We start from the raw sequence: 23487 nt of genomic DNA on the forward strand, positions 1-23487 counted from the left end.
CAGCCACACAGCCTCCACTGCGAGACCTCACCGACCGCGAGCTGCGGAACAAAGTGCAGGCACCGCTGGCCACCTTGCCCTATCTGGCTCACACTAGGAGTACGACGCAGCGCCGCACTGCCGATGGCGTCTTCAGCTGGAGCTGGAGCTTCGGCAAGATACGGAGCCCAGCTGCGAAGGTATTTCTGCTACCGTGCGATCCCTGCCAACACGCTTTTTGGGTTTCCAGTCTGAGCAATAGCTGCTTGGGCCGGTGCATCCGATACACAGGCTCGGCAACTAGCAAGATGTGCATGGGGTCACCCTACCTCCCCCTCCCTTTCTACGTCCGTGGTACAGGCTGCAGAACTTACTGTATGTTTTAAGTTGCACACCAAACAATATATTCTGAGTCATATGCTATACATAGTTGTGTTTGCATCACGTGAGTTGTCTTAGAGCAGTGAAAGTCTAAATCAATGATAACCAGCATACTCGTACAACGAGCTCATACTCAACAGCGCATAAAGTTTCCACTAAATAACAATTAATCGGGCAATGTCTGACCCGCATATTATACCTTAGACCGGGACATTCTCGTTGGACAGCATAACGAGCGCTCGGCAGCATCGTTTCTATACGCAAAGGTATTTTGTGTCGCTTGCCGCCCACGGCTTGGTGTTACCTGCGGCAGCGGACGCCGTCCAGCATGAGGTGACTACAACGCCGAGCGTCGATTTACGGCGTTTAGATCGACTCGAGCCTCACGAAGTTAAGTTTTTGGCGAAAACTTTTGCCCTGCCGTGTGCTTTTGGACTCCTGCGCCAAAGAATTTCTTTGTCTTATATGGCTTTGTCACTGATGACGCACCCTAATGCACAAACCATGTGTCAGCTGAGATCTCGGTTGCCTTTTTGGTGCCCGTCGTGGACAGACGACTAAGTGACTCCCAATGACGTCACGCAACTGCTCGCGATGTAAAGAAATCACTCGGTGAACTCACCCAACATGCTGAGCCTTGCGCAGGTGCTCGACACTGGATACAGTACCTGCCGTGCGCACCTCTAGCCGGAGCTATAAAGACCCAGCGTGGCGCCCCGGCCTCAGTCAGCCCAGCGGGTGTTCACAGGAGGCACGCAATCACCGCGCCCGTCATGACGGTCAGGTGAGAGTCCAGCCGCGGCCGTCCACGCGGTCGGCGTCAGCCAGGGATGTCAGTGGACGCACGTGCCAAACTTTCTTGCACTGTTAATGGATGTGCCTCAGAGCTTGCGAGTCATCGGCGGAACGACATTGTCACGGCGGCGGTGTCCGCGCATTTGCAGTTGCATCAGAGAAGGGAATACTGACCTCAGAGTACGCCGTTACCTCCCCTTGTGTACGAATGTCTCTCGCACGGACCGATGGAGATAGCACGTGTTGGAGATCGTCCGAACTAAGCAATGGACGCACGCGATGGACTGATAACTAGACAGCTGAAGGGACCCAAATGGTCGCACGTCAGGTAGTGCGGAAGATAGCGCGCAACCCCTGTGGGTGTCACACACGGACAAATGTGTCCATCTGGCATGGTGCGCGACATGGGCGCATCGGTCGCGATCCACACACGTCGGTCCACACACGACTACCACCTTTTCTTGCGCGCCGTCTGGCACACGCATTCGGGCGCTCCAGCCCACGCATATTTAATATCTTAAACGCTACCTCCTTTTGTTTTATGCCTATTTTATCGTCCATACATACACATGCATTAGATATGCATATACATGTCTGGTCCATTCGATGTCGCTTGTTCAGCCTTGGGCGTACGTGCATCCCGAAAAATAGGTGAGCCTGTTTTCGTTTCCAGCCAATTCTTTCCACGTAGTTTGTGTTACGCTCATGTTCTCGCGATTGGTGAAATGGGGACCGGGGTCCCCGGCGCTGTGCCTCCTCCCCACTTTCCCATGTCAACGGCTCCAGAGGCTATCTCGTCAGCGACGCCATCGAATCTCACTCGCATTCAAACCCGACGCATCGCGGCTGCTTGTCAATGACACGAAATGCAGGGGTGTCTGGATGTCATACGGCTCTCGGTAAAGCGCGAATGCTCTGGGTATTTCGTCCGAATTTAAGTCGCTTCGCGCTATGCACCGGAGCAAACATTTTCTTCGTCATGCAATCAGCTGTAATACACCAGTATATTATGTAAGACGGCGCAGGCCGTGTTTTGCAAGCACTACTGTCACATCACAATTATATGGGTTTTGAACTGAAATAGCCGTTCTGACGACACTTCGTTGCTGTTCACAATCCTGCCGGTAATGGGGAAAGGTGTATCAGGGAGAATATTTCAAAGTTGCCTTAGCATTCTTGTCGTCATAATAACATCATCCAGCTTCTGCCATTTCATATGTCATGCTGCGATTAAGGCCAAGAAAAATGCAATTGTCAGGGAGTTAGTATCTGGCGTTCGTGAGCACGATTTCCGAATACAACGGCCGCCAATTGGCTCTTAATGTTGCGCAAGGTACGATGGCGTAATCAAACCATGACGCTTGAGAAACAAATTAACAAAAAAGTGTGGTGTCTAGCGCAGTCTTTTCCATTTAAAAAGCACACCAATGGTTATGAGTGAGCTTGTTCCGTCTTATCTGATGCGTGCTTCAATACCTTCAGACGTGAAACATTTCCTTTAAAACATAGTAGGTTATATGGTACGATGTCGGCCAGGACCCGAAAAGTACTGGGCCACGTTAAAACGTGATTGGTTGCTAAATGTCATTATTTATGTGCTCGTATCCTCACTGACATCATCTGAATGTGGCGAGCAGTATTAACAGCAAGGAGATGAATCTGTCTGGGGACACGGTCTGTTGGAGACGGTTTAAGGCGTGGCAAATGAACGCGCGATTTAAAGGAAATGAGGTTTCGGTAATGAGCAATTTTCATCTACTTTTGAAATGTATCCAAAACATTTTTGGACGGACGTTTTCTATGTGCTCCTATGCGTTTTACATGCTAGTGTTTACTGCATTGGGATGGTGATTTGGCCATCAGTCGTTTCCTTTTGTGGCTGAAATCATGGGGAGCATCATTCCTTTTTGTATGATAGCGTGGTTGGACTATTAGTTTTACAGCACTGTTATAGAAACCGCATGGAGTTTTTCCAGCCACTGATATCCGTTCGTAGGGCTCACCTTAAATTCCATTCCAGACTGCTTTCGTGCTATCAAACCGCCACCAAAGTTAACCTTCTCCCTGTTCCCAGAATGTCATACGTATTCGACTAACCGCTGAATGGGTGATCTTTAACGATAAAATCGCCCAGAATGAATGCAGAATAAAAAAGAGAACAACCAGCCAGTTTAAATTTGCCTTGCTTCGCAGCAAGGTAGCCCGGCATGAAAAGCAATTTCTTGTCCCGGAGTGCACGTATTTTAGGCTTTTTGACTGCGTATTTGGCAGTTTTAGCAGTACCTAGGGCTGCCTAAACCTTGCAATAATTGTACTCTCAGACTTAAACCGTCATCTTGCCCACACGCAACGGGAGTATGTTTCCGCACGGTGCGCGCGACAACCACACGTGGGGGAAAAATATGGGCTGGTGCGAGAGGCCAACACAAAGCAATGACAAGTTTTTGCAATCTCTTACCTGGCATTATGTTTGATGTGTCAAGATACATAACTATCCACGGTAACTTAAGCCTAACAAATGGAAATAATCCCGTTTTACGTCCACAAGGTCGTTTTGCAACAACCTTGCAGCCTAGCATCTTGTATAAGGCAAGGAATCCGGCAGGCTCCAGGTGTGCAGAGCCGACGATTAGCGGCAATTCTAAGAAACAAGGGAATATTGGGTCCTGGAGAGGATGAATACTGGAACCCTAGAAATCGGAATTCCGGAGATAGCAGCTATATACTTAAACATAACGGGTGTGTATTGGGAACATGAGTGGCTCCGGCTCAGTTACACTCCCCGCTCCAGGCACGCGTTATTTCGAAGTGGCGGTGTCAGCTATTAGATCATACGAATTGTTGATAAATGTGCTGCGCTATTGAGGCAAACACCGCCAGATGGCCCACGTCATGACTTAACTCTGCACTTAAAAAAAAAAACGGGAGGTTTCTAGTGAAATGCGTGTTTGTCACCAGTTCGCTGTAGCGTAGGCATGGTTAGCGTCACGGAAGTTGGACATTTGGAGCGATTTCATCATACCGCGCCCGCGCGCCACCCCGGGCTGAAGTTATGACGCATCGAAATGCGTGATTTTTAATGTAACGCCATATCTGTAATGTTAAACTGACGGAAAGTGTGGGCCTTGTTTGTCTACCGCTCTGGCGGAGCGCATGCTTGACGGCGCAGTTTGCGAGGCTTTGTGCACACATTACTCTGAAAGTATGCTTTCGACATCGGGTTCTCCTGTCACGATGTTCACTGAGACATGACGGCGGGCACAGTCATATGTCATTGAGGCAGAGCCTAGACGAGTAGGACGGCCGTGGGCCCAACATACCAGTGCGAGTCAACGAGCGTAAAACGCTGCCGCAACAACCACACTCAAAGCAAACTTTTGCCAGCATCACACCAGGTAAAAGGCGCAACCCAACTGGTCCAGCTGTAACGTAACGCCGCTGGTCTGCCATCCTACTGGGCTCGAAGGCCAGAGGTTCCGTAAGTTCTGAAACTGCGCCGCACCAACCCTCGATAGTGCATGCCACCGCCCCGCCCCACTGTGACTACGGCCACATCGGGGCGCAATGCGGTCCGACGGCCCGCTGTCACCTGGCGCCGCGACAAACCGGCTCCCGTCCCCGCCCCCCCCCCCCCCCGCCCCACGGCTCCTCACCCCAGGGGCCGGAGAGGGGGGGGGGCGCTCGGGGCAGCCGAGCGAGCCCGCTGCGACTGGGTCAAGGCACGGCACGGGCGATGACGGGCGACTGCCGGCGCGGCTCAAAGCCAGTCCATAAAACCATTGCGGAACGACTCGCCACTGGCATTGGCACAGAAGCCAACAGCCGAGACGACAGTGACACAGCTGTTTATGGTTATGTGTGACGGGGCGGTGCGGTTTATCGCTACAACGGTCCGTTCGTTGGGGCTCACAACATAGCATCACGTATTAGCGTGATGTGTTATTTTCTTTGCTAGCCTTGCGATTAGCATTCGAGCTAGCATGCGTTGGTTTATGCGGCAATGATGTGCGATTATATTTACATGGTACAATATTGGATATCCATAAAAAATTAGTAATGCTTAGGAATATGGATGCATGTTTCTATCGTTTCCTACATAAAAGTGCTACGAATATCAGTGTTATTACAATCTCACGGAGGGTAATTGTGGGTACGCTAGTTTGCTCAAATTGACCACAATTATTGGGGCTCCACCTCGTCCTTCAAAAAAGAAAATAGCGGGCTAATTCGCGCGAAGGACACGGTGAAACTAATGTTATGCAATGCGGCCTGGTTTATTATGTAACCAGGGAACGCTAGCATCAGGGTCATGTTGCGCTACATCTTTGTCTGGGCTGTTTTCTCGGGCCTAATGGCGTTCGGATCAGGGAACTGAGTCTTACGATGGTCACCGCTGCATGTCGTCGATAGTTGCATGCAAGTCTCAAGGTCGGCGGACAGGACCCGGCAGCACGTGCCTATGTACGGCTGCACACTTTGCAGCTTGTTTGGACGAACTCCATCTGAAGTGCAACCGAGGCAAGCGCGCTGTTTTCGTTTCCTTGTCACATTGCGTGCGGCTTTTGATTGGTTGAACGATTAAAACAGATGTTGATGGCGAGACGGCAAATTTGTTGATCCCTCGCCCATCTTCTCGTTGTTTTGCATCGCAACGGATACGAGGGATCGATGCAACCCCTGCCACTTCCAAACTAAGGATGATTGAGGCTCGCGAAAAAACAGCCGATAGTCCCAGAAAGGGTAGGTCTCAACTTCTTTCAAGTTATATCTTGCAGGACAAATTATTCACCCCGCTAGGTCGGACGAAAGGTCAATGCTGACAAAAACGCAAGATTGTACTGTCTGCTTGCAGTTATATGGTCATACTCGCCGAGCCATGCAATGTAGCAACGTTAGATTTATACAGGCGTGCCCCTTCACCAGTGCTGTTGCATCGTCTGTGTGTTTGTGTTTTGAGCAAATATTGTTAACTTGAGGGTTTCGTACAGGGAACAGTGTCGTGCCCCGTCGCCCGTCGTCGCAAATTCGCCCATTACCGCGCACCGCTCAGCGGCGGCGCTTCACAAATACCATGGATAGATGGCGTCCGTCGCCATAGCTCAGCTGTGCACAGAGCCTGCTTCCCACCAAGCCACGCGTGACGGAGTGGGTGCGAGTCGGCTTAGAGGCTCGCTATGTGACCTTGGCAGGCATGGCCTGCGGCGGGTGGCAGCGGCCGCGCTGAACCAGCGGTCAGGTCAGCAGGTCAGTGAACCAGCAGTCAGATCACCGCAGCGGTCAGGTGACGCCAGTCAGATCACCGCAGCGGTCTGGTGACGGCAGTCAGACCACCACGGCGGTCTGGTGACGGCAGTCAGATCACCTCAGCGGTCAGGTGACGGCAGTCAGATCACCTCAGCGGTCAGGTGACGGCAGTCAGATCACCGCAGCGGTCAGGTGACGGCAGTCAGATCACCACAGCGGTCAGATGACGGCAGTCAGATCACCGCAGCGGTCAGGTGACGGCAGTCAGACCACCACAGCGGTCGGGTGACGGCAGTCAGATTACCACAGCGGTCAGATGACGGCATTCAGATCACCGCAGCGGTCAGGTGATGGCGGTCAGGTCACCGCAGCGGTCAGGTGACGACGGTCAGGTCACCGCAGCCGTCAGGTGACGGCAGCTGGGTCACCGCAGCAGTCAGGTGACGTCAGAGGGCAGGGCGGACTGTGCCGAGCGTTGCGGCATGTCAAACTTTCGCCACCGAATTCTGCTGTTGACCTGGATTTCCCCGATGGAATGGCAAGAGTCGAGATTCACACACCAAGCATTGTTTGGTATGAGCTCTGATTCCAGTGATCCAGTCACTGAAAAGGGCTGAAAAAAGGAAAAAGGCTCAGATTCAGACTTAAACACACAGGTGGCATGATTCCAATGCTCGCACGACGTGGAAAGTTGTACTCCAAATGGCCAATCCTGTCCTACACTATTCCATTCAGGCAAGCACCTCCGCACCCATCACCCGCGCCCGTGCAAGGTTTTTCTGTACAGTCTTTCTATAATCGCGTTTTCCCGGAAAACGGAAGAGCCAGAGACTCGTTTTCACTGTCAAAGCACGCGCAGTGAATGTCCCAGGGGCCAGGAAAATTTAGGCGTTCTTACATGCCATGTCAGGGAGATATTTTTAAAAGTTTTCATTGATTGGGGGGGGGTCGATCCTCCATCCTCTATCAGGGCGAGAGTCGGAGGAAGTTGAATTGTGTGTCTACCAGCCTATATCGTATGTCGCAGCAGAGAGAGTGCACAGCACATTGAGTACACGCTCAACTGGTTGTTTGTCCCACGAGCAGACTCATAGCTGGTCTTCCGTCGCTCATCGCTCTTCCGGTCTTCCCGTCGCTCATCGCTCTTCTGGTCTTCCCGTTGCTCATCGCTTTTCTGGTCTTCCCGTCGCTCATCGCTTTTCTGGTCTTCCCGTCGCTCATCGCTTTTCTGGTCTTCCCGTCGCTCATCGCTCTTCTGGTCTTTCCGTCGCTGATTTGATTTCCTCACAAGGCTAGGGAGAAAAAGCATTTAAGGATGTAACTGGTGCAGAGCAGGCGGGAATAACAAATGCGAAACGGAGATATGGGAAAGACCTAGCTGGAGGGGGTCAGTGATGCCCAGTACATCGTGTCCACGCAAAAAGACCCAAGCGCGGAGGAAAGAGGCAAGTGGTATGCTGGTTAGTTGGGAACACGACATAGGCAACTGCACGAAACGAGCCTAAATTCGTAAGGATCAGGACCACCATCATCAAGATCAAGATGTTCTAGGTAGCGGCTGCTGGCTTGTGGTAAGGGTTGCAGAATGAGCTGTGCGGGGACACAAAGGTATTGCATTCCCAAAATTTCGTGAGTTAAAGGAAATGCTTCACATAAGAAGATATTAAAGCAAGCTTCAGATATAATGAAATAAGCTTACTTATGACTATTGCTTTTTAGGATACTTTTTAGGTGGACAGGACTTCTCCATTCAGCTCAATTATCTGTTTAGTAAATATACTGCACAATGGGTCATGGTTTGATTGCGTCATCGTACCTTACACAACATTGATTGATAGCCGATTGACGGCCGTTATATCTGGAAATCGTGCTCACGAATGCCAGCTACGAACGCCTCGGCAATTATATTGTTCGTGGTCTTGATCGCCGCATGAGTTACGGCATAGTAGAATTCAGATGACGTCATTTTGACGTCATGAATGCCACGGTGACTTTAAAATGCTTTGTCCAATAAACCTTTCCCCATTTTTGCGAGCGCGTGCCTCAGAAAATAAATGGGCGTAGGTCTTAGAGAGGCAGGACTGTGAACAACGCCGAAAGGCTTCAAGGCTGCTTTTTCAGTTTAAAATCCCGTATGAATGTGGAATACTTCTTTAAGTACATATTCCATGAACATGTATATATATATATATATATATATATATATATATATATATATATATATATATATATATATAGACAGCACTGTTGGCCTTATTCTTCATAGAATAACCAGGAGAAATGAGACATAGGCGTACCTACATATCTAAAACAACCTGGGCCTCCTTATCACTGGTTGTTCTACGACGAATAACGCTATCAGTACTGTCTTATCAGTATCGCCTCCTCCCCCACCCACGATTTCAATGGCTCTACGACTCTATGGCTGCAGTATGCACGTCGTGACAAGCAGCCACCTAGTCAGCAAATCCTGCTGCAAAGCCCGACAGCGAATGCCCTGTCGTGAGCATGGCCGCGACAAACAATAAAAAAGTAACGTCCAAGCAAACTACGTGTCCATCATAACGAGGCATTCTGCAGTGCAGGAGATTTGGGCCACATGCTGGAGCATTGGGAGGCTTATCAACATTCTCCTGCATAGTTGTTGGCATACTCATCACGCGCTTTGCACGTTAACCGAGGTGTTGCAGGCGTTTCTTTTGTACACAAGAACACATCAGCTGATCAGTGGCGCAAGCTGTATTTGCTGTTTACGGCAACAATTAAATTACGCGGATGAGTTAGTATCAATCCTAAAAGTTTTCTTCATTCTCCCTGCTGTGCGTGCTCAGGATACGTGGGGAATGGAAAAGGGTGTCATGCAGCGTTGCCGTTTGTGGAAATAAACTGATCAGTGCTGAGGGTACTGACACTTTTCGACGTGAAAATATTTTTTCACACTCTTGGATCCTATTGCGTCCTTAATGTCTCCAGTCTAGTACCTAAAACAAATGACTACTTTTCAGGCTATTGGGAGCTTTAACCCAGAGATGTCGTTTTCCTGCTATTCTTGTAACGGAAGCAAGCCACAATGCAGGCACTAAACGTGAATGCACGTCTTTCAATAGTTAAAATGTCAAACTTATTGCATGCAGTAAAATAAGGATGATTGGATTGATATGTCGAAGAAGCTCGCGAATGGCAGGTTTTTTGTAGCGATCGACGTTGCCAAGGTTCTGAGTAAAAGTGCGTCAGGCTCACAGATTTTCTCGAGAACTATTTTTCCTCGTTAAAATGGAAAATGAACCCATGCGAGCAGTTGACTCAGTCCGTAATTCCCAGTCGTTGGTTTACATTGACGTTAATCGCGCGAGGCCTGTCCGTCGTATGTGGAGCACTGCACTGGGGCCGTCACCCGGTACAGCACAGATGCGCCGATTGGCCGCTTAAGTGCCGTGATTGGCCGGGTGCGCTCAGCCGGCCAGGCCGTCGGACCTCGATACTAGGTCTGCTGCCGGTCCGCGTTCGCCGACAAACGGGTACGAGCTCCGCCCCAGCTGTGGCCCTCTAACTAAGGGGCTAACTTACAACACGAAGCATTCCAATGCCGTGCATATGCGTTGATATGAGAACAGTGTTGCCAGAGACGACTGGATCAGGCCAGTCCTTGGTTTTGTGGCCGTTGCTTGTGATCGAGTGTAGACAATTATTGCGATTTGGTCAACAAACATCTTTGAGACGTCTTTGTTACGAACACATTTGGTTATCCTGCAGCACTATAAAATCATTTAAGTTTCTTACTGCATGGATTCACTACATGAATTTACTGCATTTACTGCATGAATTGAAGCCGTGGAGCGGTAGACGGTCGCCTTGATTTGGAGGTGTCCTTTGGCGCATATCTTTCAAAACATGCTGCTCTTGAAGCCAGACAACTTCAGGGGGACGTCAAGCAGACGGACATACAGACGCGATCGTGTCGTTATAATGATGCCTTTGATGTCTGTGGCCGGTCTTACAAAATGAATTTTTGCATGAAAACAGGACACGCTTGCGAGGACAGCGTGGCTGTAGTGAATCTTGACGGCATTACGGATCGCTGGAATCAACATTTGCTGACTGTTCAAGAAAGGTGCGCTTCGCCAGCGATCTTGTTTTGAATCGAAACTAACTCACACTTCTTACCGCAACTCTTACCGCTCTCACCGTCCTTACCACGTCTCTTAGACTAGCCAAGCAGAAATGCTATGCTGATGAAATCATTAAACATTCTGGTAACTCCTAGGAAACATGGAAAACAGTACACTCCCTCATAAATTCAAAGCGAAAAAGGATGCCGATCCAACTAGGATGAGTGAGGCTAATAGCAAAATGATCACAGATGATCAGGATATCGCAGAATCACTTCATTTCTTTTTCACTGAGATTGGACAACAGTTAAAGGACAATATTCCTAGACCATCATTCAGCCCATTCCAGTTCATCGCAAATACAGAATTAATGGATCTACCCCCCACTAACGGAGCAAACTTAATTCTTATCATTAATGGACTAAACAATGTCAGAGCTGGAGTTGACAATGTAAATGAAAAAATCTTCAATATATGTTATAGGGTAATACTCAAAGCAATTCTCCATCTTTCAACAGCTGTTATCATCAGGGATATTTCCAGGCATTTTTTTTTAAAAGCCGTGATTACACGCATCTTTAAAAGGAGAGACTGTCAATTTGTAGATAACTACAGACCTACGAGTATTCTGCTGCTTGTGTCCAAAATTCTCCAAAAACTCATCTATGTATATATATATATATATATATATATATATATATATATATATATAAGATTCATCCTTCATCTAAACCAAAATCACCTAATTCACTAAAATCAGTTCGAACTTCAGAAGAACAAAGGTACCTACATGTCAACTCTTATTCTCCAGGAAACCATCACTAAGGCTTTTGAGAACGGAGAATATGTGCTAGGTTTGTATTTAGATTTTAAAAGCATTTGACACTGTTGGCATAAACCTTCTTCTACGTAGACATAATAAATATGGTATTCGACGAAAATATCATGACGTCATTTCTTCATATTTCCCTGCTAAAATGCAATGCGTCAAAATCAGGAATTACCCATCATCATTCAAGAACGTAACGATGGTTATATCCCAAGGAGCAATTCTCGGCCCAATTATGTTCATAATGTACTTTAATGACTTGTCTAAATTAAGTAGTATCACGATTTGCCTCTCTTACACCGATAAGCTGCGATTATTTTCAAAAATAAAAGCATTGTGGAGCCTCAAAACGATATCAATGCACTTTTCCTTCTCATGACTTCCTCATTTAGTGCTAATTTTCTTTCACTGAACGTATCATAAATATTTACACAGATTTATACTATCATTTCGTCGCATTTCCAGCTAAATGTGCAAATTGATAATTCACCTATTGAGGAGAAAAAACAAGCACCTTGGTGTGCTCATTGACAAGTCTCTTAAATTTACGCGTCACCTTAATTTCGTTGCAAGCATATTAAATAGAAATATTGAAATAATAAGTAGGACTAGGTACATCAGTGATAAAACAACGTCACATCTACTCTATAACACTTTATATTTTTTTTTAATTACTGCTGCTTGATTTGAAGTGTCAGTCATGTTTCTCAACTAGATTGGTTAGTAATTTTGGAAAAAAAGGCTGTGTGCCTGATGGAAAACATGCACCATCCACAAAGCTTCGAGGCAATTTTTATGCGATACAAAATTTTGAAGTAATAAATATATCTAAATCCCACATGCTAATTGTGATACACAAATTCTAACTTTACAGCTTCCTGTATCATTCGATTTAATATACCAGCTCTACGAATCAAATAAAGTGGATATGAGGCCAGTAAAACATGTAGACTAAACTTTTTCTTATCATAGTTGTGAGCTATTTACAACATCTTCCATGGGCCCTAAGCTGTGGAACGATATTATGATTTCATATTTTCCAAGAATAACTGATATTTCCGCATTAAAAACTCTCGTTAAGAACATCCACAAGCATTTCGTGAATACATATTAACGTAGCCAACATATTTGAGGATATCGCAATTTTTTGCCCTGCACGTATTCATCTCACTTCATATTCAGCATTCTTCATGCTCCATAATCACGTTCTGAAATAGTGATGTTTGTGCACTTGTACCCAAATCCATGGCGCTGGCTCCGGGAGTTCTCGCAGCAACAAGCTCCGCTTAGCTGGGTGGACTCCCTGGACATCCAGCTCAAAACCCAGCACGAAAGTGACCAGTTAATTGTCCCTCCGACTTGCGTGATCGTACAACCCTTACTAACACTGTGACTGAGTGGTTGTAGCTTATTGGAGGGTTCTAGCGGGCGTCGTTAGCTGACTTTGACTGTGACTGCCTTTAAGCCTTCTCATGTGTGATTTGGACTTGCCTATTGCATAGCACAATTCCTGCCGGGTCTGCACCACCTCCTCGCCTGCTTATTTATGTTTGCTTCTTCTTCCTAGCTGGGAGTGCCGCGACTTGATTTGAGGTTTTCTGGTGTTAACGTACGGTTTATGGCGTCGCTGGGATAGAGGGAGTGACGCTCCTGGTTACCTGTTTTTGGGTAACGGTGTGGAAAAATGGTTATGCTGAGTTTTGAATGGTCATTTCCAGTTACTTTTCTTTTTACACCGTCCCAAGTTCTAGATCATCACCCGATGCACGAATCGCTCGGTTCAAGGTTACTAGTGTGGTAAATAAGTGCCTTCCATTTCCTAATATAAAAGGTTTTAGAACACTTCACTTCACGCCACAAGCTGTCGTGAATACCGCATTTACTGTACTGACAAGTGCCTCAGTACTTACTGAGTACCAGCAAGATGAGGGGCGGCGCCTGTGGCCCTTCGCATTTGGCAGTGCTCACCAAAACACACACGTGCGTGTGGGCCACGGTACCTGTCCTTGCCTTTATCTCCGTCTCTGTTTCTGTCTTTGTCTCTGTTTCTGCCTCTGTATCCGTATATTTCCCTATATCTGTATTCTTATCTATATCTGTATCTGCATCTGTATTTCTGTCTCTGTCTCTGTCTCTGCCTCTCTCTGCCTCTGTATTTCTGCTTCTGTCTCTGTTTCTCTGCCTCTGTCTCAGCCTTTCAGCTTCCTCCTGTATCTCTGCCTGTTTGTCTCTTTGCGTCTTTGCCTCATTGTCTCTGTTTCTGTCTCCTGTCTCGGTTTCTCTGTTCCTGTCTTTGTCTTCAGTTTTGGTTTTGGCTTTGGCTTTGGCTTTGGCTTTTCTTTAATCCAAACCCCGCCTCAAGCGCACACACGCCGTCTCCTTCCCGTCTTCTCACTCTCGCTCCCTGCCTCCTTTCCTTGCCCGCCGCCGCCGCCGCCGCCGCCGCCCTGCGCCCACCTGCTCCGACCCGTCCCGCATCTCTGGCGCTGGGGCGCCAGAGATCGGCTTTTCTGGCCCGCCAGAGGCCGGCATCTTTGGGTCGCCAGAGGTCGGCTTTTCTGGCCCGCCAGAGGCGGGCATCTTTGGGTCGCCAGAGGTCGGCTTTTCTGGCCCGCCAGAGGCCGGCATCTTTGGGTCGCCAGAGGTCGACCTCTCTGGCCCGCCAGAGTCCGACCTCTTTTCGGCCGCCAGAGGCCGACTCTCCGGGCCGCCAGAGGCCGGCTCTCTAGCTCTCCAGAGGCCAGCTTCTTGGGCGGCCAGAGACCGGCTGTCCTCTCTGGGCCGCCAGATGTTGTCATGTTTGGGCCGTCAGAGGCCAGCTGTCTGGCCCGTCAGTGGACGGCTCTTTAGGCCGCCGAAGGCTGGCTCCCTGGGTCGCCAGAGGCCGGCCTCTCTGGACCGCACTTTCAGACTGATAGCGGGCCTCGCTCTGCTTCAGACTGTTTCTGCTGGGTCTGCTGGTCGCCGCCGTCCCGGCAGCCGCCCAGCGCCCCCGGACTCCGCAGCGGCAGGCTAAGCCCGAATATGGAAACTACCGGCCACCGCCGCAGGTCAGCCTCCCAGCGCACGCGGGCTAGCGGCTCGCCAGACTGCTGAGGTGAAAACCCATGGTCGCCAGTAGGACATGTACTGACAAACTGTAGTTGAAGATGAGTTGAAGAACTGTAGCGATGCTATTATTTCAGCGCATTGCATGCAATATGTTTTTGTAACGCTGCTTTAGGTATTGATGGAATAATGTCGCTGAATTCCTTGGTAATGAATTATATGATCCATTTCCTACGAACATCCGTATGTGTGAGTCATCCGTTCAGCTTGGCCAGGCCGCCTTCCATGCACGGAAAGTGGTGCAACAAAACATTTCTTGGTGTGGACTGCCAAGGCGGGGGGGGGGGGGGGGGGCATTATTACGTCCATTGACACAAAAGCATGCGGCTGACCAAATTTAAACTACCGCATTGGACAGTGGCACGAGACACGACTGTGAAGCCGGAGCGGCTTGCTGCTAGTCCTACGTATATGAGGCGAGTTCTTGGCTAAATATGCATGAGGATGCATGTTTGGTGCCCGTAATTACATCGCATCTATTTTGTATTATGTCATGTATTTTATATCATTTGATTTGTACTAGTATATTTCTCTATTATACCTTTACCTTCGTGATATACCTACAGGTGTGTTCAGTGCCTCGGGGGACAAGGGTCCTGCCGTGCTTACCCGCCTACCGTGCTTATCCACCTACCGTACCTACCGGATGTTTAGAAATTACGATGAAACAAAAGGAATGTGGTGGGGGCCAAGGTAAACAGAGTGCGCTGCTGAGCCTCGCCAAGTTTTGCGGTAAATTATTTTTGACCATTTCAACAAAAAAACCTTTCTCGCCATTTTTGGTCAAGGAAAATGCCTACATTTTTGAAGATGACACAAAAGCACACGGTGGACGTCGAGGCGAAGAGAATATGTTGGCGGACCTCCCCGAACTTTACTGAACAGTCGTGTAATGGACGATACCCCTCTGCCCTTTCCCATCCTCCCTGAGTACGTCCCTGCTACATATCGTATGTGCCTTTCTACAAAACTTCCAAATGCTGCCCGTTTCTCAGGCGCCATTCCATTTCAGGTCCTCCGAAATATAACGTTTTCATTTTGGCGAAATCCTGGATCTTCCGTCTGTAATGATCTTCTGAATATTTTATGAAAATTGTCATTTACTTAGCGACGAAGTGAGGACCATTTTCAAACTTCAGTGTACTGGTCATAGCACCTCGGAGGCGGAAACCAGTGTAACCATTCAACCAGAACAACGTTCTAGTGATAAATACGTGCAAGATCGTTGCATCAGGCTCATGCAGTATAGCAATCGAAATTCTATTTGAGAACGCAAATAAAGGAAACCAAGACATGAACTTCGCCCATCCAACGATATTTTCATCGCTTGCATTTTGAGTTCTATCGCAAGATCAGCGGACTCTTCTTTCCTTGAACCAGTTCAGGCCTGAGGGTCAAGAGCGAGTTGGTGCGATGTCGGAGGAGGGGTGACAGGTAATGACTGTCATTTCACCTAACGACTCTGAAGTAACAACAGAGCATTCCTCATTTCGCCCTAGGCATCAGAACATTGTCGAGAATGTGACCTAGACTGAGAATGACTTACTTAGACCTACTGCCTCTGTCCGGAGCCAGCACTGGCGAGGACGCGTCATTTTTGCTCACTGTTGAATACTCTCTGCTCTGTGCACTGCTCACTGTTCTTTGTTCATTTGTTGTAATAGCCGCTTTATTTCGCAGAAAATATTTCTGTTGTTAAGTTCGTTGAAGCTGACTTCATAAATTCACTCGAAATATGACCTTAATTCGTTTTCTCACATTTTACGGAGCTCTATGAAACTACGTCGAGGAGACCCATAAAGGTTGTAAAACGCCGTTCTTGGTGTGGATGTTCGGCCCTCGCTCTTCACAGAGCTTCTTCTCGCATCGTATCGTATCGTATACTGTATCGTGCCGTACATGATAGGTTATGAAAAATACTCACCCAGCTGCGGAAGTGAACTCTGTGGGGCTAAACCCAGCGTGCTGTGACTCTAGCTAACGTCAAGCGATGTTTCTTATGTACGGGTCACGCCCTGTTTGTCTCGGCAGCACAGCTGTATGACTTGTTACTGCGCCGAGGAATATCGAGACGGCTAGCGATTTCGAGATTTCCAATGTACTTCAGTCGAATTGTGAATTGTGGCTCATCGTCTGCGAACGTGGGTCAAAGTAGAATCAACCCGGTGATACTGACCGGGGCTATCGCTGGCTGTTAAGAAAAGCCATGATCCGACGATGACATGAGATGCGTGGCTTATTGACTCACGAAGACTTTTGGTGGCGTTCAAGTCGTAGTGTTTCGCAGCCCGTTTCAGTGTCCTGATGACTGTCTTGATGACTGCTGAGGGGTGTGCGTGGCGTCTACTGTCTGATATGTCATCTCAAAGGCGCGCAGCACGCCTCGGTAACCTGTCTCGTAACCAATCGGTACGTAACCAAACGGTAACCAATCTCGGTAACCTGTTGACCGTCTCGTTACCTATAGACGAGTATTTCCCGACCTTTTCGTGTCTATTTTCTTCTCACGATTGATCTAGCTATGATTTTCCAGGGCCAAATAGCGAAACTCGATTTGAATAAGTTGTGCGCACTGTCATCTCCCACTGTGAACAGGTCGTATCATTGGCGGACAGGTTCAGAGAAGTGCACTGCACACCACCCTGCACGGCCAACCGTCACGATTTCTCTGACTGATTATTTTCCCTCGGGAAAAATCCTCTAGTTGGAAGCGCCGGCCCGCAGACCGTCTCAGCGGCGTCGTCGGCCGCCGTTGTCCGTCAGCCACCGCACTGCATCAATACAGTGGCAATACAACACAGAAACGCGCCGTTTTGTTCGGCAGCAATGTAGCGCGGTAGCCGCTCGGGTCGACCTGGTGTCCGGCCGTGAGCGACAAGATCAACGGCGCGCTCTTCTTCTACCAGGAGTGCCCCAGCCACCCGGTCATGGTCACTGGTGCGTGCGCACGTGTGGGCGAGCTAAGGCGGTACGCGCTCCATTTGCTGCGGTACCCACTGTCAGCTATTACGCTTGAACTGTTTATGGATTAAAGCGAACATCCCGCGTTTCTTGAGTGACTTGTGAAACGTTCTATGGAAGTTCACCAAATGTTCAGGTATCTGAATAGACCAACCGACACGTTTTTAAACGGCAAAGGTGTTCAGCGTTAAACCAAAACACGGAGTTCGAATGCCATCAGACAAGGTTTGTAAAGCTAGGTTTGCCCTACTAAGAGTAGCAATCACAGTGTCCTTCCCTGCTTTTTATGCGCAAAATTATCACCCAGATACTCAATTTAGCTACAGTTAGCTTCTTCTTGTGACAGGCAACACCCTGCTTTTGTTTTGCACCACTGGCTGGCTAAAGAAGCAGACAGGTTCTGCTTTCTAGTGACGTCACGCATAACACAGTACCAGCCAGGTGAATACATTTTTCGCTTCATTTAGCGTAGCAATATTGTAACCAAGGGAGGGGTGGACACACACAAATTCCAAAAATGCGCATCACGATGCATCGCCGGTACTTGATTACCGTTGGCTATCACTACACATCACCTTGCACGTTTTAAGACATCCTTGATTATTTTTGCTTGTTTCGAACGCATATTCCGTTCATGCATCCTGCAATCTTGTTTAATTTGGCCCCAGCGGAAGTGATACCGGATCTGAATTGCAGCATATTAGGCCTAGACCGACCTTAACTTCAAGCAGGATAACGTAAGTTTGTTCGGTGCACTAGCGAGGAAACGTTATCCACATAGATAAGACAGTAGTATTAGCATTATTCGTCGGAGAAAAACCAGGGGAATGGAGATGTAGTGCGGCTGATATTTTGGCAACATGCCTTTATTGAAACAATAGCAGAAGATAGCAAAGACTTCTGCTATTGTTTCGATAAAGTTATGTTGCCGAAATATCAACCGAACTCTATCTCCATTCTTCTGGTTGTTCTCCGAAGATTAAGGTTAATAATTCTGTCTTCTTTAAGCAGCATAACCCAATTTTAAATCGGTTTCAATATCGACGGAATATTTGGTGTTATTTCGAATCAGATCGCGATGGAGTCGATCCAGATGCAACTGGTTTAAAATGTAGCCTATGGATGGTTAAACGAACGCGCTTTTGGCTTAGTTTTATGAAGCTGCAGCACTCACTTTTGACGTAGTTTTTACAAGGCTGCAACGCATGCAGCGCTCCGTGTGCTGGACACGCAGCATCTGTTACCAGAAATGCATTCGTCACAATTCACATTTCTATGTGAGTACACAAATCTAGAGTCTAGCTCGAACGGCTGGCTCAGCTCCGACCTCAACAAACTGTTCACCTTGACACCCCACGATTCCACTATGACCCACTAAAAATCTGTCCGATCCTGATGCCGAATCCGACTCTGGACGACGTCAAACACAGGTCGAGCTATTTTAGGATAGACCAGTGTTTTACTCGTCTAGCTATTGAATGGACCCAGATATATGCTACGTGACCAGCTAAACACGGAGTGCCCTCGATGCGCTTTCATCCATAAGTCTTGTTATACCTTCACGCGCTTCCATACGCATCTACTTATCCAGGTTGCGTATTATTGCATGGCTCATGATATTTGCGCTCGCTATGCTCCATGCCACACCGGGAGCTCCAGTTTCAAATGAATACCTACACGCGATTTGGTTTATTTCTTAGATTACGCGAGTCGTGCAGTTTGTCACAGACATTTCATCATCCGTATGGGACATGTCGAACCGCGCACCATCATGACTGGAGCGTACTGGAGTGTCCCTGACCGGCGGTGTGTTTTCAGGTCGCATCTCGGGTTTGACGCCGGGCAAGCACGGGCTGCACGTGCACGAGCTGCCCAACTTGGGCGAGAAGTGCTCGGACGCTGGAGGTCACTACAACCCGTTCCAGGTCCACACTGGGTCACGCGCCGCGGTGTCGGAACCGGCCATCCCGGGGCCGGGACCAGCCATCCTGGGGCCGGAACCAGCCATCCCGGGGCCGGAACCAGGCATCCCGGGGCCGGAACCAGCCATCCCGGGGCCGGAACCAGCCATCCCGGGGCCGGAGCCAGCCATCCCGGGGCCGGAACCAGCCATCCCGGGGCCGGAACCAGCCATCCTGGGGCCGGAGCCAGCCATCCCGGGGCCGGAATCGGCCATCCCGGGGCCGGAGCCAGCCATCCCGGGGCCGGAACCAGCCATCCCGGGGCCGGAACCAGGCATCCCGGGGTCGGAACCAGCCATCCCGGGGCCGGAACCAGGCATCCCGGGGTCGGAACCAACCAGCCCGGGGTCGGAACCAGCTGTCCGGGGCCGGAGCCAGCCATCCCGGGGCCGGAACCAGCCATCCCGGGGCCGGAACCAGGCATCCCGGGGCCGGAACCAACCAGCCCGGGGTCGGAACCAGCTGTCCGGGGCCGGAACCAGGCATCCCGGGGTCGGAACCAGCCATCCCGGGGCCGGAACCAGGCATCCCGGGGTCGGAACCAACCAGCCCGGGGTCGGAACCAGCTGTCCGGGGCCGGAGCCAGCCATCCCGGGGCCGGAACCAGCCATCCCGGGGCCGGAACCAGCCATCCCGGGGCCGGAACCAGGCATCCCGGGGCCGGAACCAACCAGCCCGGGGTCGGAACCAGCTGTCCGGGCCGGAGCCAGCCATCCCGGGGCCGGAACCAGCCGTCCCGGGGCCGGAACCAGCTATCCCGGGGTCGGGACCAGGCGTTCGGAGGGTCCAGAACCGAAGGAGATGCACTCTTGGGATGATACTTTGTGTCGACCTTGGGAGTAGTACCCTCGTCCCCCCCCCCCACACACATTCACTCAGTGTCCTTGTGCTGGCTCCTCCCCCCCCCCGTCCTGGTCTCGGAGCTGGTGGTATGGAGCGCAAGCCACTAGAATCGGTAGGAAGCTCCACTTATGGTTGCAGCTTACATTCACGCTTTATGGACTATTCGATCCGTCGGAATGGTGCGCAAGCTGTAAGGTACACGAAATAAGTGTTTTGTGTTGATGAATCATTATTTTTTAAGGTAAAAACCCAAACTTCTTGAATTAATGGATCCCTGGATCAGAGGACACGCTAAGCAGCACCTATTGCGTGAGCCGTGACCCCTACCATCCGATCGCGAAATCCCAGTTCAAAGGCAGACCTTGTCGGTGGAAGTTTGAAATGCAGTAATGCTCGGCACGGTCCGTCGTGCCCTCTGAGCTCACCTGACCTTTCGAGCGGCCCCTGCCACCTGCCGCACGCCATTCCAGTCAAGGCCAAGTAGCAGGCGTCTCATGCGGCTCGGACCCACCCCCATGGGTGGGTGGATCGGAAGGGTGGACTTTAACCAACTAAGCCATCGGGACGGGCAGTAGGGACGGACTTCTTCGTTTCAATGAGTCCATCACTGAAACACCAAGAAACTACTGGCTTCTAAGACCACTGGCAGTGATCAAACGTCAATTCCAGTGAAGACTTCAAGTGACCAACTAGCCATAAACGCTGCAGATGAGACCGCCGTGCTCGGTACTCCGGGGCGTAGCACCGTAGAACTAAAAGTGGAGAGCTCTTTTGATCCCATTACCACACTTCGGTCGAATGCGTATGCATATGCATATGCACCCGTTCTCATTCTGATGCACTTGCCGATAGCAGCTGTTACAGAGCCTCTCCTTCATTACCGAGGTTGTTACGGCACATTATATGTGGCTGAATCTCACAAATAGATTAAACGGCTCAACCGACCCTCCCTCATCGCTGAGCTATCTTCACTAAGCTCCTTCAGATAGCAGCGAGCCAAAACCTTGTACTTTGGCGCCCACTTTTCCACTAACGGGGGCCATGATCCGGCAGATATTTTCGTTGCAGAGAAACCATGGTGCACAAACCAGCGACAACCGACCACAGGCACGTCGGTGACCTAGGCACATCGTGGCCGACTACAACGGTGTGGCCGAGGTCTACATCGCCGACCCCATCATCAGTCTGTTCCCGGGCGACCGCGACATCTTCCGACGGTAACTACCACGCTAGGGAAGATTGCTGCGCTACGGGGAGGGGGGCGGGGGCGGGAGCAAAAGTTTTCGACAGCGCACCTAACGCGATTGCGCTAATCGCATTGATAAACAGCGAGATGATCGGCCACGCGCCTATGCGTTGAGTGATACAGTGTGTAAATACTAAAGGTTCGTTTGCACCTCGCCGGCTTGCTACCGAATCCGCTGTAGTTTGTGTAGACGTCACATGCCACAGGCTAGAGATGCCGTGCGCTCAGTGCCCTCAGGCCGGCGAAACGTGCAGCTTAACAACGCCATCGGAGGAGCAAACCCTCTAGTCGGCAACAGCTGACGACTGTCGAGTTACTCGCAACAGGTGGCACTGGCAGTCAGGCCAAACGACTGTGCATACATTCTGCCAGCGACGCGGAACCAGCTGTCCTTCTAAGAAGACGCTGACTTCCCTTGCCGCAGGTCGATTGTGGTGCACTCTGGGGAGGATGACCTCGGCCTCGGCGGCAACCCCGGCAGCCTCAAGACCGGAAACGCAGGCATGCGACTCGGCTGCGGTGTAATTGCGCCCAATAACGTTCTCTGATTGTGACGTCACAGCTACTGGATGGCGCGAACGCTGACGTCATTCGCTGCGCTCGTGCTGGTCACGTCGCCCGGTCCGGCTGTGTGTCAATGATGCAATCAGCCTTTGGCACCTATTTTAAGACGCTTTGTGAAGTGCAGCTGCGACGGCGGAGCCTAAAGTCTTAGCGCATGCGTATCAGAAGCTATATCTTAACTGCGTTTGCTGCTTGGCTTCGCTGACATCACCATTTCATGTCACTGCACTGTTATCTTTCGCATTCGACAAACCGTGAGAATTTCTTGTGGCGATTTTAAGCAATGGATAGCCCGCTTGCATTGTGTGTAAAAGTAAAACGGCACGAAGATGTTGTTGCGGTGCGCTTACAATCAAAAAGAGCGATTAGAGGATGCTTAAAGTCGCTGGGGTGGCTGATCCGTGCTCAATAAACCTTGTGCCCGCCTTTCTCAGGCTGTGCGCTTCCTGCGTGTCGGCGCGAGGCCCGTTGGAAATCGGAGGTTTCTTGATGGCATGGATTCTGACCTCGTTTGGCGATTTCACTGTCGTTTATCCACTTGAAGAACGTGCAGGCGAGCCGTTGTCTAATTACGTGAGCCCGCGGGACCACCGCGGACGCAGACGGTTTGACGCTGCCAAACGGGTCACGCCCTTTTGACCCACGAGTTCAGCAGGTGGCGAAGGCTGTGTCATCAGGGAGAACCAACCCGTCTGAATGCGTGTGAAGCGCTATGTATTCAGTTTCAGTATTCACCCGAAAGGTCTAAAATACTCATCTATTGCACCCATTTTGGTAAGGCAAGCAGGGTCACATTCCGCGCTGCTCTGCTGATGAAGGGGTATTATTTTTGGGGTCTAGCCCTCGCCCAACACCGGATCTAAATTAAGCCCACCTAACTGTCGTTCAGTTGGGAGACTGCGTGCGGCAGCGAGCCGCTGTCTCAGTTGTAGGGTTAAATGTCCTTCCTCACACTCTGAGACCAATCGCAGTCCCGTGTCACGCCCGCCACGGGGACATACGGGCATTCTCGATGGCTTACATGAGGTATTGGCCGTTTTATCGGCTGTTTCAGGTGTGTAATGCGCAGAGATAGTAATTTAGTATGGATTTGGGCCAAGCTTTAATCAATAGGTAGCACCAGACCTGTTAATGCGGTTTGCGTCCTCTGACTTCCCACAAGGGAAGTCGGGTCAGTGACCTGTGATAAGTATGACCTCATATGATATAATGCAATTACAAATTCATGTAGCAATGCATGCTAAAAGTCATGAAATGCATAAAACTTGCGTGTTGGTGACTCGGATGTAATTTTTGACCGAAAGTCGTTCCTCTGTCAGACGTTGTACTGAACCGGATCTGGAACGCCACGTACGCTTCATTTTAACCGAATTTCAGCACTTATTACCTCAACCATTCACTAATATAGATCATTAGTAAACGCCGCGCGCACATTGACCGAGCTGTGGGAGGTTACAAGTTAACGTC

At 49.8% G+C, this 23487-nt stretch overlaps 1 long non-coding RNA gene and 1 pseudogene across 1 annotated transcript; both read left to right on the top strand.

Moving 5' to 3' along the window:
* Positions 1–1089: 1089 nt before the first annotated feature.
* LOC119105987 (uncharacterized) lies at positions 1090–17311 on the top strand. Its single transcript, XR_005095086.1, has 3 exons — positions 1090–1144; positions 14276–14387; positions 17270–17311. It is a non-coding gene; the product is annotated as an uncharacterized LOC119105987 (long non-coding RNA).
* Positions 17312–17317: 6 nt separating this feature from the next.
* On the top strand, positions 17318–22448 carry LOC119105988 (superoxide dismutase [Cu-Zn]-like; annotated as a pseudogene).
* Positions 22449–23487: the final 1039 nt, after the last annotated feature.

This window comes from Pollicipes pollicipes, unplaced genomic scaffold (assembly GCF_011947565.3).
Source record: "Pollicipes pollicipes isolate AB1234 unplaced genomic scaffold, Ppol_2.1 Scaffold_6138;HRSCAF=7277_pilon_pilon_pilon, whole genome shotgun sequence".
Classification (NCBI taxonomy): domain Eukaryota; kingdom Metazoa; phylum Arthropoda; class Thecostraca; order Pollicipedomorpha; family Pollicipedidae; genus Pollicipes; species Pollicipes pollicipes.